Source organism: Somniosus microcephalus, chromosome 3 (assembly GCF_052327205.1).
Source record: "Somniosus microcephalus isolate GS21.2 chromosome 3, FLI_Smic_1.0, whole genome shotgun sequence".
NCBI lineage: Eukaryota > Metazoa > Chordata > Chondrichthyes > Squaliformes > Somniosidae > Somniosus > Somniosus microcephalus.
This window is the reverse complement of record NC_140989.1, coordinates 374,304,364-374,320,721: the sequence shown is the minus strand read 5'-3', so window position 1 is coordinate 374,320,721 and position 16,358 is coordinate 374,304,364. Positions and strand designations below refer to the sequence as shown.

Genomic DNA, 16,358 nt, shown 5'->3' with positions numbered 1-16,358 from the left:
TACAACTGAAGCAATACCTCCCTATTTTTATATTCTATCCCCCTAGCAATGAAAGCCAACATTCCATTGGCCTTCTTAATCACTTGCTGCACCTGCATACTAACCTTTTGAGTTTCGTGCACCAGGAACCCCAGATCCCTTTGTACTTCAGTACTTTCCAGTTTCTTGCCATTAAGATAATAACTTGCTCTACGATTTTTCCTGCCAAAGTGCATAACCTCACACTTTCCAGTATTGTATTCCATCTGCCAAATCTCTGCCCACTTACTTAGCCTGTCGATGTCCCCTTGCAGGTTTTTTATGTCCTCCTCACTCACTACTTTCCCTCCCATCTTAGTATCATCTGCAAACTTTGATATGTTACACTCGGTCCCCTCCTCCAAATCGTTAATATAGATTGTAAAGAGTTGGGGACCCAGCACTGACCCCTGCGGAACACCACTAGTTACTGATTGCCAGTCTGAGAATGAACCATTTATCCCAACTCTCTGCCTTCTGTTAGATAGCCAATCCTCTATCCATGCCAGAATATTACCCCCAATCCCGTGATTTTTTATCTTAAGCAATAATCTTTTGTGTGGCACCTTGTCAAATGCCTTTTGGAAGTCTAAATACACTACGTCCACTGGTTGCCCTTTATCTACCCTATACGTTACTTCCTCAAAGAACTCCAGCAAATTTGTCAAACATGACTTCCCCTTCATAAAACCATGCTGACTTTGTCCTATTAAATTATGATTATCCAAATGTCCTGTTACTGTCTCCTTAATAATGGACTCCAAAATTTTACCTACCACAGATGTTAGGCTAACCGGTCTATAGTTTCCAGCCTTCTGTCTACTGCCCTTTTTAAATAAGGGTGTTACATTAGCAGTTTTCCAGTCTGCCGGGACCTTTGCCGAGTCCAGGGAGTTTTGGAAAATTATTACCAATGCATCCACAATCCCTACCGCCACTTCCCTCAAGACCCTAGGATGTAAGCCATCAGGTCCAGGTGATTTATCCGCCTTGAGTCCCATTATTTTACCGAGTACCATTTCCTTAGTGATTTTGATCGTGTTTAGCTCCTCCCCCCCTTTAGCCCCCTGTTTGTCCAGTGTTGGGATATTCTTAGTGTCTTCTACTGTAAAGACTGATGTAAAATATTCATTCAGTGTTTTTGCCATCTCCATATTTCCCACCATTAATTTCCCAGTCTCATCCTCTAAGGGACCAACATTTACTTTAGCCACCCTTTTTCTTTTTATATAACTATAAAAACTCTTACTATCTGTTTTTATATTTTTTGCTAATTTACTTTCATAATCTATCTTCCCTTTCTTAATCAATCTTTTTGTTATTTTTTGCTGTCTTTTAAAGTTTTCCCAATCTCTATCCTCCCACTAGATTTGGCTACCTTCTATGCCCTTGTTTTTAGTCGAATACTATCCTTAATTCCTTTACTTAGCCACGGATGGCTGTCTTTTCTTTTACACCCTTTTCTTCTCAGTGGAATATATATTTTTTGGAAGTTGTAAAATAACTCCTTAAATGTACACCACTGATCATGTATCGTCTTACCCTTTAATCTATTTTCCCAATCCACTCTACTCAATTCCGCTCTCATACCTTCATAGTCTCCTTTATTTAAGCTTAGCACGCTTGTTTGAGATCCAACCTTCTCACCCTCTAATTGAATATGGAATTCAACCATGTTATGGTCACTCATTCCAAGGGGATCCTTTACTAGGACATTTTTAATTAATCCTGTCTCATTACACAGGACCAGATCTAAGGTTGCTTGCCCCCTGGTCGGTTCAGTTACATACTGCTCAAGAAACCCATCCCTAATACACTCAATGAACTCTTCCTCAAGGCAGCCCTACCCAATTTGATTTGTCCAATTAATATGATAGTTAAAATCCCTCATAATTATAGATGTTCCCTTATTACAAGCCTCAACTATTTCCTGTTTAATACTCCGTCCCAACAGAGTTGCCACTGTTCGGAGGCCTATAGACTACGCCCACTAGTGTTTTTTTCCCCTTATTATTCCTTACCTCCACCCAAACTGTTTCATTATCCTGATCTTTTGACCCAATATAATTTCTCTGTATTACAGTGATTCCTTCCTTTATTAACATAGCCACCCCACCTCCCCTTCCTTCCTGCCTGTCCTTCCTGATCGTTAAATAACCTGCTTTGTTTAATTCCCAGGCATTGTCACCCTGCAGCCATGTTTCTGTAATGGCCACAAGATCATACCCATATGTAGTTATTTGTGCCATTAACTCATCTATTTTGTTACGAATGCTACGTGCATTCAGATAGAGAACTTTCAAATATGTTTTGTGACACTTAGTTCCTGCTTTTGCCCTTTTTATTACTTTACCTTTTACTCCATACCTTCTGCCCCTTCCTGACACGCTCTGGTTTTTAATTTCCCCACTGCTACCTAAGTCTATGGCCTTCTCTGTTGTCATTTTTATTATTTGCTCTCTAGGAACCTCCCCCCCACTAGTCAGTTTAAAGCCCTCTCTACAGCCCTAGTTATATGATCCGCCAGGACTCTAGTCCCAGCACTGGCCAAGTGAAGCCCGTCCCAACGGAACAGCTCCCTCCTGCCCCAGTACTGGTGCCAGTGTCCCAGGAAGCAAAACCCATTTCTCCCACACCAGTCTTTGAGCCACGCATTTAACTCTCTAATTTTATTTGTCCTAGCCAAATTCGCTCGTGGCTCAGGTAATTATTACCCTTGTGGTTCTGCTTTTTAATTTGGCCCCTAGCTGCTCAAACTCCCTCAGCAGAACCTCCTTCCTTGTCCTATCTATGTCACTGGTACCAACATGGACCACGACAACTGGATCCTCCCCCTCCCACTCCAAGTTTCTCTCCAGTCCAGAGGAGATGTCCTTAACCCTGGCACCGGGCAGGCAACACAGCCTTCAGGACTCTCGCTCTCGGCTGCAAAGAACTCTATCTATCCCCCTAATGATACTATCCCCTACCACTACAACATTTCTTTTAACTCCCCCCACTTGAATGGCCCCCTGCTCCACGGTGCTGTGGTCAGGTTGCTCATCCTCCCCGCAGTCCCTGTTCCCATCCTCACAGGGAGTAAGAGCCTCGAACCTGTTGGACAAGTGCAAGGGCTGCGGCTCCTCCTACACTACCTCCTGGATCCCCGTACCTGCCTCACTTCTAGTCACACCATCCTGACCCTGGCCACGGACTACATCTGAATTAATTAATCTAATTGGTGTGAATACCTCGTGATACACAGAGTCCAGGTAACTCTCCCCCTCCCTGATGTGTCTCAGTGTTTGAAGCTCGGACTCCAGCTCTTCAACACAGAGCCGGAGTTCCTCGAGCAGCCAACACTTGCTGCAGATGTGATCACCGTGAGCATCAATGGTGTCCACCAGCTCCCACATATTGCAGCAGCAACACATCACCTGATCTCCCATTCTACGTAATTAATTAAATTTATTAATATTATTCTTAAATACCCTCTGCCCCGATTCTAGATGGTGAATATCACACCTTAGAAACTATAAACCAAAGAGATTTAAGCTTAAAAAGGGAGGAATACTTACCAACCAATCACTTACCCGCTTTCTGGTGACGTCACACTTGGATTACCTTTTACCTCTCTCCTTACCTCCAAGTTCCCAGACTGGAGACTGGTACGCCTTACCTGGGCTCTGGGACTTTTATAGCCTTTATCGGCTTTTAGTCCCATTAATTTCTCCAGCACTATTTTTTTCCGAGTACCAATTTCTTTCAGTTCCTCATTCTCGCTCGACCCTTGGTTCCCCACTATTTCCAGAAAGTTTTTTGTGTCTCCTTCTGTGAAGACAGACACAAAGGGGTAGATTTTCCCGAAGCTGTCGGGAAGAAGGCGGGACTACAACTTTCAGGTTTTAGACCCGCCTACATCGACGTCCGGCCAATCCGTGCGAATTTCCCTTAATTGACCTTGTTGAGCCCGCCCAGCCAATTAAGGGCCACCCGGCAACAGGTGACGTCACAGACTTGACAGCTGAAATATCAGTGTTTCACAGCTGTTTGAAGCTGCCAAACACTGACAGTCTGAGTTATAACATGAGTCCTTCTGCACAGACTCAGTTAGAACTCTCAGCAGCACTCAAAGCTGAAGGCTGTCACTTTTCACAGATCGCAGCCATTCAGCTTTAAGTGCTGGCTGAGTGATGGACTCCCGATGCCTACAGGAAGAAAGGCTGTTAAGGTAAGTACAGGTAAGTAAAAGTTCTTTACATACTTTAGACACACCAAACACACTTACCTTTGCACTCATGCACCCATCATTCACCTGAACACCAACATCGCGACCCCTCCAACTCCTTCAACCCGACGGCCCGCCTGCTCTAACCTGGCATGGTTTGGAGCCATCGGGAATCCCACACGACACCCCTCAAAATAGGGATTAGGCTAAAAACTGCCTGTTAACTGTTGTGTATGTAATATGTGTGCTACTTTGAACCTATGGACAGGACTGCACTACTTGTTGGGCGTAGTGATACGCAGTACCACTCCTGGCCATAGGGGTATAAATAGTACTGTGGGTACTGATCCCCCTCAGTTCCCGCCTGTGGGCATGAAGTAAAGACCTATGTATAGTCCCTACCTCCAACCAGTAAAGACCTGTTTGAGTTATACGTTTAAGTCTTTGTGTTAATTGTTCAATACAATACACATACTTAACACTGGCGACGAGTCAGGCTCTTACCCTGCGGCAGTTATTCCAGGCGGCTTCGTCCAAAGACAGGACGTTGAAGAGAGGTTTCAATCCTCAACACCCCACTCAAAACTGAAGGGCAGCAGAAATCCTGACAGCTTCCAGCGACTGGAAGAGACAGGCATTAGGACCCTGAAGCCTCCATCAGCTTGTGAACCGGAGTAAAGACAGGACTGGGGAAGAGAGAGAGGTAGGGCGATAGCGATCGGCAGATAAGGGCCGGGCCGCTTTGAAGTGAGGGGCGCAGCCGGGCCAGCGATCGGGACCAAAGATAAGAGCCGCACTCGGACTGAAAGGCGCGGCGGCTGCAGAAGCTCAAGGTGCGAGAGTCGCGGTGCACAGCGCGGGCTATCGATCGCGGCGAAGATAAGGGCCGCACTCGAGGGCTGAAGGGAGACGGCGTCGGGGGACGGGTGAAGACCGCCAAGCGCGGGAAAACCGCCATTTTGTGGGCGGAGGACGACGGCAAGAGCGGGAAGCCGCCATCTTTGATAACAAGTAAAGAAAATAAAATCTGAGAAATTGCAAATCTACAATGCCTAAACACGGGAATATTAGCACCTTTGATAGTGACCTCGAAGATTGGGCCATATATGTTGAAAGAGTAAAAAATTATTGTAAGGCCAATAAAATTCGTGACCAAGATAAAGCTCTAAAATTATTAAATTTAATGGGTGCGAAGACGTACGGGCAATTGAAACACCTGTTATCACCAGATGAACCGGCGGATAAGACGTTCGATGAGATTGTTACTGTCCTGAAAGATCATCTAAACCCCACGCCGCTGATGCTAGCGGAACGATTTAAATTTTACGACAGAAGGCAGCTACAGCATGAAAGCAATGCTGAATATTTGCTGGAATTGCGTAAATTAGCGAAATATTGCCAGTTTGGAACGGGATTGACAGATGCACTACGAGACAAATTTGTGTGTGGTTTATTTAAACAGGATACACAAAAGCGACTGCTCGAGGAGAATGAGCTGACGCTTGAGAAGGCGGTCACTATGGCAGCAGCACACGAAGCCGCAGCGAGAGGCACGGCAGTAATGCAGCTACGGTCACCGGAGCTCAGTGCACACAAATTGGGTGTGAGTTCTGGCAAATGTTATCGTTGTGGAAAGACAACGCATGATCAGAACCAGTGTTGGTTTAAAAACCAAGAATGTAGAACTTGTGGTAGGCTTGGACATATAGCTAGAGTATGCAGGTCAGGGAAGAAGACCAGCAACAAGAAGTCACCGCAAGGAAAATACGCAAAGGTACACAAGGTGACCGAACAGGAGTCCGATTCAGACGCTAGCAGTAATGAACTGGCTAGCTTAAGCTGTAATGAACTGGCTAGCTTAAGAGTACTCAACGCTGGTAAGGGTGCAGACCTCCAGACAATTTGGGTCACTCTTCAGATAGAAGGAGTCCAAGTAAAACTGGAATTGGACACTGGATCGGCATTGACGGTCATAAATAAGAAAGATTACGGAAAGTTATTCCAACATATTCCCCTACAGGATACGGGGATTATATTGAAAACATACACGGGGCAAAGAGTGTACCCCATCGGGAAAATAGAGGTTGCAGTGGCCCACAAGGGCGAAGACAGTCAAATAATGGACTTATATGTGATATCTGAAGGAGGTCCTCCACTACTAGGACGGGAGTGGATTAGGAAAATGAATATGGACTGGCATTTCCTACAAACAATAACGAGTGAGAACTCGGTGAAGATAGTCGGCCCAGACTCTGGAACGGATGATGGTAAGCCCAACTCAGGTGCAAAAGACAAAGTTTCAGCACAGAATTCCACTGAGCAACAACAACATAGTTTAACTGTGGATTCCGAGTCTGGCAAGTCTACTGATGTGCCCATTTCTGAGGGACACCGGGCTCGAACTCAACTCCATTTCAAACTACAACAGCAATTAGAACAAATGCTTCGCCGTTTTGAGCAAGAGTTGAATGCAACGAAAGAGTTCTTTGATATAGAGTTGGAGAATCTGGAAAGACAACAGAAGCAGCTGATGGAGAAAATGGAGCAGGAGCACACAAAACGTCTGATGTCAGAGGAGTTAACGGTCAGCCAACTCCTGCATATGCTGAAGGACAGGACTCTGAAATGGGAAAAACTTGAACATGAACTTCAATATTCAAACGAAAGGGGTTCGGAGCTCTCAAAGGTTATTGGAAGAGCTGAGGTGGCAACACAGACTGAGATGACTGCAACAGAGCAGCCCTTGGATGCCAAAAGTACGCTGACTCACGTCAACGTAGAACAACAGACCGCTGAAACAGCTGCTCCGGTAGAGGGATTGCATAGTCCGATCAATCAATCTCCAAAGGAAGTTGAAGTATTAAAATCACAAATGAGGTCACTAGTAAACGACTTGCTGAAAGCCCAGAAAAAGCTGGATGCAGAGGTACACATGAAGAAGTCTCTTCAGGAAAGATGTCTGGATTTGGAACAAGAGCTGGCTAACGTCCAGCTAGGTATGGAGGAAATAGACGACCCTCTCACTGGTCTAGCTCAGGACGACACCGAATATTACGATGTCCTGTCCTGCCCAGCTTGTAACTTCGACTCCCAAAGTGCAGAAATTATGGAGGAGCACCAAAAGTCTACGGAACATCGGGAGAAGCTGGCTCTACGACGGAAACAGGAGGAAGAGAAGGAGGAACTGCGCATGCAGCTGGCAGCTGTGGCAGCTGACAATGGAGCCCAGAGAGTCTCCAAGAAGCAGAAAAGGAAAAGTAAAAACAGAAGATGACCCATCTGAACCATTATCACCTCTACCAGATCACACACGTGGTCCCTCCGAACGGAGCCAATTCAGTTCGGAAGTTCAAACTGTTAAATCCATGGAAGGACTATTGAATGAGTCACTCTAGCAACGTGAACCGACTACACCACAGAGATTGAATCTGTGAACTGTTTTCCGCAGAGACTGAATCTGTGATCTGTTTTTGACATGAAGTTATCTATGTATCTATGTTATTCTGTTATGTAAACCTGAAGTTATATATGTATATATGTTATTACGTTATGTTAAATGGGGAGATGACTAAAGCTAGGAAGGGAGGAATGTTGTGTATGTAATATGTGTGCTACTTTGAACCTATGGACAGGACTGCACTACTTGTTGGGCGTAGTGATACGCAGTACCACTCCTGGCCATAGGGGTATAAATAGTACTGTGGGTACTGATTCCCCTCAGTTCCCGCCTGTGGGCATGAAGTAAAGACCTATGTGCAGTCCCTACCTCCAACCAGTAAAGGCCTGTTTGAGTTATACGTTTAAGTCTTTGTGTTAATTGTTCAATACAATACACATACTTAACATTAACTACCTGTTAACAGGCAGTTAATTGGCACTAATCCCTTCCCGCCTGGGGTCGACGGGTCCCACTGCGGGGCGGGTACCCGCCGCCTCTGAAACTTGCGTGGAGCGGAGTTTTGGGCAGGATGGTGTCGGGACCCCCGAATTCAGGATTTCCCCCCCCACATGCCTGAAACCCTGCCTGACGGCTCCAGGAAAATCGACCCCAAAGTATTTGTTTAATTTCTCTTCCATTTCCTTATTCCCCATTATAATTTCTCCTGTCTCAGCCTGTAAGGGACCCACATTTACTTTCACTAATCTTTTTCTTTTTAGATACCTGTAGCTTTTACAGTCTGTTTTTATGTCTCTCACTAGTTTAATCTCATATTCTATTTTCATTTTCTTTATCAATTTCTTGGTCCTCCTTTGCTGAATTCTAAAATCCTCCCAATCCTCACACTTACTGCTCTTTTTGGCAACATTAAAAGCCTCTTCCTTTGATCTAATCCTGACTTTAACTTCTCTTGTTAGCCACGGTTGGACCACTTTTCCTGTGGGGTTTTTGTGCATTAAAGGAATGTATATTTGTTGTAAATTATGTATTAATTCTGTAAATACTAGCCATTGCTTGTCTACCGTCATGCCTTTTAATGTAGTTTCCCAATTGACCTTAGCCAACTCGCCCCTCATACCGACGTACTTCACCGTGAGCTACAGGTTCCGATCAGGTGAATGAGCAACATTCAGTGAGAGAATGAGTGGTTTACACAACAAATTACTCTCCTTTCCCACACTAATCTCCAGGAAACAGGAGAGTAAAACTGACAGAAGCGGATATCAGTGATTCAGGATATAAAGAGGAAGCACAGGCTGAGATTTGGGATCAGTGGGATAGATTCGCTGATCTACTTTACTCCTGGACAATCCTACAATCCAAAAGATGAAAGGGTGGATTTTAACCCCACCCCACACAGTGAGAACTCTGTCCCAGGCTCCTCCACTCTCCCGATCACAAACTCCTCAAGCTCGGACCCTGGGAGTGAATCCCACAGCCTCACCACTCTCTGTGTGAAGACGTTTCTCCTGCCCTCTCTCCTCAATCTCTCACATTTAATCTTTCTCTGGCCCCTCATTCTAAGGAAGAATGACCTTACATTTCTACAGAGCATTTCACCACCTCAGGACGTCCCAAAGCGCTTCACAGCCAATGAAGTACTTCTGAAGTGTGCTCACTGTTGTAATGTTGGAAACGCAGCAGCCAATTTGTGCACAGCAAGATCCCACAAACAGCGATGTTTCCGTCCCTAAACCTCTCTACCTCTCTCTCCCCCTTTGAGACGCTGCTAAAAACCTCCCTCTTTGACCCAGCTTTTGGTCACCTGTCCTAATATCTCCTTCTGTGTCTCGGTGTCAAAGTTCGCTCTGATCTACGCTCCTGTGAAGCACCTTGGGATGTCTTACTACGTTAAAGGCACTATATAAATGCAGGTTGTTGTTGTTCAGTAAATGCGGTTTGGAACGGCCCAAAGTGCTGTGACGGTCTCTGTGCCATGAAGCGTGAGAACGCTGGTCTCGGTGACTCTGTGCTAACAGCATCGAGCCGCTGTTTAACTCACTGCGAAGGTGAAGCTTCACAATCCGCAGATTGTACCTTGCACAGTCAGCAAGTTGGCAGTTCTGGGCACTGTTTGCTAAACTAAGCAGAAACCCAGAGAGTTCCTTGGAGTCACATTAACAGCAGCGTAAACATTTTACTGCTCCTGTTCTCCAATTAGTGTCTGAAGATCCTCCGCGACTAAAAGCTGGAACGAGTCTCCCAGAAGCTGAGTGTAGAATAATGAGGGAATGGCTCCGAGCCCCGGAGATTGTGTGATGGGTGAATGGGAACTCACTGACCCAGACTGAATATAGATTGAACACGAAGGGAGCGTTCAGTCAGAATAATTCATCAAATCAGGAAGGGCTTCGATAGATTAAATAGGGACAAACTGTTTCCAGTGGCAGGAGGGTCGGTAACCAGAGGACACAGAGTGAAGGGAATTGGCAAAAGAACCAGAGGGGAGATGAGGAGAATGTTTTTACAGCGAGTTGTTGTGATCTGGAATGCGCTGCCTGAAAGGGCGGTGGAAGCAGATTCAATAGGAACTTTCAAAAGGGAATTGGAGAAATACTTGAAAGGAAGAGATGAGCAGGGCTGTGGGGAAAGAGCAGGGAGTGGGACTAATTGGAGAGCTCTTTCAAAGAGCCGGCACAGGCACGATGGGCCGAATGGCCTCCTCCTGTGCTGTCTGATTCTCTGACTCTCTGAATCCTGATGAGACTGGAGGTCGGCAGTGTTGAGAGTAAAGGGACAGATTCTGCTCGCTCCGTGCTGCTCGATTGGCTGAACACTGAGCAGGAAATCGCTGCCTCATCACCAGCCAGCCAGCAGGACTCTGAAAGCTCGCTAACGAGCCCATCACCAGGGGCAGGGGGAGCTGTCACAGTGCTGGTCTGTGCACACTGTCACTGAGCCATTCAGGGAAGCTTTCACACCCGACACAGGGGCAGCTGACGGTGCCGAGTGGGCCGGGGGAGGGATCCCGATCTATCGCTGGAAAACCTCCACAGTTACCGAGCGCCCACATCAGCGACTCGGAGCAGAAGTGGTGAGGAGCTCTCACCCTCCGGTAATCTCCGATAGAGTGAGAGCCACTCCAGATGTTAGACCCGATAGTGTGTCCCCCAGATCTTGGCCCTGATAGAATGCCCCCCAGATGTTGGCCCTGATAGTGTCCTCCAGATGTTGGCCCTGATAGTGCCCCCCAGATGTTGGCCCTGATTGAGTGCCCTCCAGATGTTGGCCCTGTGACTGTCCCCCAGATGTTGGCCCTGTGAGTGTCCCCAGATGTTGGACTGACAAGGCGCCCCCTGGGTGTGAAATGTGGGGTCAGTGACTCTAGCCAGAAGGGGAGAGGAGCTCTCACCGCCCGCGAATGTCCAGGTTGGAGATGGCGTAGAAGTATTTGGAGAGGTTGTGCTGGTCAACACTGGTGGCCCCAGTGGCCGGCCGGAGCAGCCTGACCCGCAGGTCGGTCAGGGTGAAGAAGTCCCTCAGCTCCTTGGTGGTGTCCAGCTGGCCGTACAGTGAGGCCATGTCGCGGAGACGGGGCCCCCCGAACAGGACGAAATGCTGCTGGATCTCTAAGCGAACCATCTTGTCCATCTTCCACACATAGCCCCTGGAGTACTCCTCCGTGCAGATGATGTCCAGCACCGAGGCCGGGCTCAGATCCCGGGCCGTTCTCGGCTCCATCCCGAAGGAGGTGAGGCAGTCGGCCGCGTAGAACTGGTAAGGCTGCCACGTCCGGCCGTGGTCCAGAGATTTCTCCAGGACCATCTGCTCCGGCCGGCCCGACTCGAAGGTGATGACGATGTCCTCGGTCAGCTCGATGGTCTTGCCCCAGGACAGAGTGATGTTGATCAGGAGGGGCTCGGGGAAACTCCTCCAGGAGACACTTTGCCAAAAGGTGTTGGGAATCCGCCCCTCGTCATCCAGCATCAGCTCGGGCGGGTGTGCGAGCTCGGGCGTGTGAGCGTCACACTCATTGTTGCACATGTACGGGTTCTCCTGGAAACGGAGACGGGAACAACACGGGTTAGATACAGAGTAAAGCTCCCTCTACACTGTCCCATCAAACAATCCCAGGGCAGGTACAGCACGGGTTAGATAGAGAGTAAAGCTCCCTCTACACTGTCCCATCAAACACTCCCAGCGCAGGTACAGCACGGGTTAGATACAGAGTAAAGCTCCCTCTACACTGTCCCATCAAACACTCCCAGGGCAGGTACAGCACGGGTTAGATACAGAGTAAAGCTCCCTCTACACTGGCCCATCAAACACTCCCAGGGCAGGTACAGCACGGGTTAGATACAGATTAAAGCTCCCTCTACACTGTCCCATCAAACACTCCCAGGGCAGGTACAGCACTGGTTAGATACAGAGTAAAGCTCCCTCTACACTGTCCCATCAAACGCTCCCAGGGCAGGTACAGCACAGGTTAGATACAGAGTAAAGCTCCCTCTACACTGTCCCATCAAACACTCCCAGGGCAGGTACAGCACGGGTTAAATACAGAGTAAAGCTCCCTCTACACTGTCCCATCAAACACTCCAGGACAGGTACAGCACGGGTTAAATACAGAGTAAAGCTCCCTCTACTGTCCCATCAAACACTCCCAGGACAGGTACAGCATGGGTTAAATACAGAGTTACGTTCCCTCTACAATATCTTAGAATCCAGGAATATCCACACACTCAGGGATTTCTTAATAAAACTGTATGTTCTCCATCGCACTACACTGTGTGCTCGACAGCTGGGTAATTATATCGTAGTAATGTTGAAGAATGATGTTAGCTGCCTAACTAAAAATAGCTTCACGCCACTGAAATATTTAGAGATCTGAATTATTAAACTGCACAGGATTTGGAAACAACTGCAAGAATCTCACCTCATCTTCCCCAGGAGTGATTCCCTGTCACTGGGAAAGATTCCCCGTGACTGGGAGCGATTCCCCGTGACTGGGAGCGATTCCCCGTCACTGGGAGCGATTCCCCGTCACTGGGAGAGATTCCTCGTCACTCGGAGCGATTCCCCGTCACTGGGAGCGATTCCCCGTCACTGGTAGCGATTCCCTGTCACTGGGAGAGATTCCCCATCACTGGGAGAGATTCCCCATCACTGGGAGAGATTCCCCATCACTGAGAGCGATTCCCTGTCACTGGGAGAGGTTCCCTGTTACTGGGAGAGATTCCTTGTCACTGGGACAGATTCTCCATCACTGGGAGCGATTCCCTATCACTGGGAGTGATTTGCCAATAGTTTTAAATCAAGTCCTCTGGTTACCGACCCTCCTGTTCCTGGAAACAATTTTTCCTTATTTACTCAACACTGTTCATGGCTTTGAACACCTCTATGAAGGGTCCTCTTAACCTTCTCTGCTCTAAGGCAGTATTTGACCCAGTGTGGTATCAAGGAGCCCGAGTATAATTGAAGTCAATGGGAATCGGGGGGGAAACTCTCCACTGGCTGGAGTCATACCTAGCACAAAAGAATGTGGTTGTTGGTGGTCATTCATCTCAACCCCAGGACATCGCTGCAGGAGTTCCTCAGGGCAGTGTCCGAGGTCCAACCCCAGGACATCACTGCAGGAGTTCCTCAGGGCAGTGTCCGAGGTCCAACCCCAGGACATCGCTGCAGAGTTCCTCAGGGCCGTGTCCGAGGTCCAACCCCAGGACATCGCTGCAGGAGTTCCTCAGGGCAGTGTCCGAGGTCCAACCCCAGGACATCGCTGCAGGAGTTCCTCAGGGCAGTGTCCGAGGTCCAACCCCAGGACATCGCTGCAGGAGTTCCTCAGGGCAGTGTCCGAGGTCCAACCCCAGGACATCGCTGCAGGAGTTCCTCAGGGCAGTGTCCGAGGTCCAACCCCAGGACATCGCTGCAGGAGTTCCTCAGGACAGTGTCCGAGGTCCAACCATCTTCAGCTGCTTCATCAATGACCTTCCCTCCATCAGTAGGTCAGAAGTGGGGATGTACATTGATGATTGCACAGTGTTCAGTGCCATTCACAACTCCTCAGATAATGAAGCAGTCCGTGCCCACATGCAGCAAGACCTGGACGACATTCAGACTTGGGCTGATAAGTGGCAAGTAACATTCGCTCATGATTTTGATCATCTCTATTAAATCTCCCCTTAACCTTCTCTGCTCTAAGGAGAACAATCTCAGCCTCTCCAGTCTCTCCACGTAACTGAAGTCCCTCATCCCTGGTTCCAGAAACGAGCCCCAGCCTGTTCAGCCTTTCCCAATAGTTACAACCTCTCAGTTCTGGAATCATCCTCGTGAATATTTTTAAATGAAATGGACTGTAAAGAGACAAGGGAGCTGACATTTGAAAGGATTTCTGACATGACGACATTTTGGATCTTTTGATTATTTTGATTTTCCAAAGTTCATGTTCAGTGTGTAAGAAGCACCGACCTCTTACCTCTAGAGACCATAGAATGGTTACAGCACAGAAGAAGGCCATTCGGCCCGTCGAGCCCGTGCCGGCTCTCTGCAAGATCACCTCAGTTAGTCCCGCTCCCCCGCCCTTTCCCCGGAGCCCTGCAAATTATATTCTTTCAGATACTTACCCAATTCCCTTTTGAAAATGTTTCCTTGGGAAATTGAGTCTCACTTCAGCTGTCTGTTTGAGTTAAAGACAGAACGAGAAAGGACGAGAGTTTTGTGGGCGGAATGATTGAGGGGAACTTGTCTTTTTATAGTCTGTTGTTGAAACAATCCCTTATTTGCGCTCAGGCCATAACCCTGGGCTCTGTGTGTCAGACCCTCGCCCAGCCTGGGGCCTAATGATGCTTCACCTCAGGCTGGTTTGTGAGGGAGCAGTCGGAGGTCACAGGGCTCCCTCGGGGTCACTTCAGGTCATTGACCTTCCGCGGTGAAGCAGCGACAGAGACAGCGGCAGCTCCACATGTTGTGATCGGGAATGCGCTGCCTGACAGGGCGGTGGAAGCAGATTCAATAGGAACTTTCAAAAGGGAATCGGAGAAATACTCCATCAAAACCCGTCATGATTCTCAACACCTCTATTAAATCTCCTCTTAACCTTCTCTGCTTTCAGGAGAACAACCCCAGCTTCTCCAGTCTCTCCACGTAACTGAAGTCCATCCCTGGGACCATAAAAGATCCCCAGGCTGTTCAGCCTCTGCTGATAGTTGGAACCTCTCAGATCTTGAACCATGGTTATGAATCTTGTGTCAGGCGCTGGCCCAGCCTGGGGGCCTGATGCTGCTTCACCTCAGGGAGCAGTCGGAGGTGGTGGGTTTGGGAGGTGCTGCCAAAGAAGCCTTGGCGAGTTGCTGCAGTGCATCCTGTGGGTCGGACACACTGCGACTCGACCTGACATCGCAACACAGAATCAGCCCAACATCCTTTCCCAAATGATCAGACAGCTCGCCTGTTAGACCGGAATCTCCAGAAAGTGGCTGTTGCAGCAATCAATAAAACTAATGGGTGATAAAGATGGAGATTGTGGCAATATACAGAGATAATAGAGATTAATGAATCGACAATTGTCACAGCATCGACTAAAGGCATTGACTAAAGCCACATATTGGAATAGGTTATTTTGAATTCTCTATGTAGATCGAATGGAGTGACCATTAGTAACAGAATCCTAAAGCTGTGTAAAGTATGAATGAATCATTGAACGGTACAGATGTTAAGTGCTCCTGAATCGCCGTGTCCCCGGTACATCATTAACAGCACCGTGCCCCAGCGCTACAACTGACGGTTCTATGAAAGGACGCTGTGTAAATGGTGAGGAATCTCCAGGACAATCGCTGCTGGGAGTTCAGTGTGAACCCACAGCGGGAGTGAAGTGAGAGACGGAGAGAGTGTTTCACTCCACCATTCGCTCCAGCTCTCTCTGATTCTCAATCCCTAACCGCCACACATTTCTCTACAAGATTTCTGGTTTACTGTTCCACTGCCCCAATCCGTGTCTGTGTCCCCTCCAGACTCGACTATTCCAACCTCTCCTGGCCGGCCTCTCACCTTCCACCCTCCCTAAACCTCAACTCATCCAAAACTCTGCTGCCCCGTGTCCTAACTCACATCAAGTCCCGTTCACCCCTCACCCCCTGTGCTCACTGCCCCGTGTCCTAACTCACACCAAGTCCCGTTCACCCCTCACCCCCTGTGCTCACTGCCCCGTGTCCTAACTCACATCAAGTCCCGTTCACCCCTCACCCCCTGTGCTCACTGCCCCGTGTCCTAACTCACACCAAGTCCCGTTCACCCCTCACCCCCTGTGATCACTGCCCCGTGTCCTAACTCACACCAAGTCCCGTTCACCCATCACCCCCTGTGCTCACTGCCCCGTGTCCTAACTCACACCAAGTCCCGTTCACCCATCACCCCCTGTGCTCACTGCCCCGTGTCCTAACTCACACCCAGTCCCGTTCACCCCTCACCCCTTTGCTCACTGCCCCGTGTCCTAACTCACACCGAGTCCCGTTCACCCATCACCCCCTGTGCTCACTGCCCCGTGTCCTAACTCACACCCAGTCCCGTTCACCCATCACCCCCTGTGCTCACTGCCCCGTGTCCTAACTCACACCGAGTCCCGTTCACCCATCACCCCCTGTGCTCACTGCCCCGTGTCCTAACTCACACCCAGTCCCGTTCACCCATCACCCCCTGTGCTCACCGCCCCGTGTCCTAACTCACACCCAGTCCCGTTCACCCATCACCCCCTGTGCTCAC

At 48.5% G+C, this 16,358-nt stretch overlaps 1 pseudogene across 1 annotated transcript in view; it reads right to left on the bottom strand.

Annotated features, from left to right (window-relative positions):
• The window catches only part of LOC147122448 (netrin-G1-like), a 109,403-nt pseudogene that overhangs the window by 17,963 nt on the left and 75,082 nt on the right, over positions 1-16,358 (bottom strand). The window contains exon 3 of the transcript XR_015077749.1: positions 11,017-11,660. The product of XR_015077749.1 is annotated as a netrin-G1-like (transcript). The remainder of the gene's footprint in view (positions 1-11,016; positions 11,661-16,358) is intronic.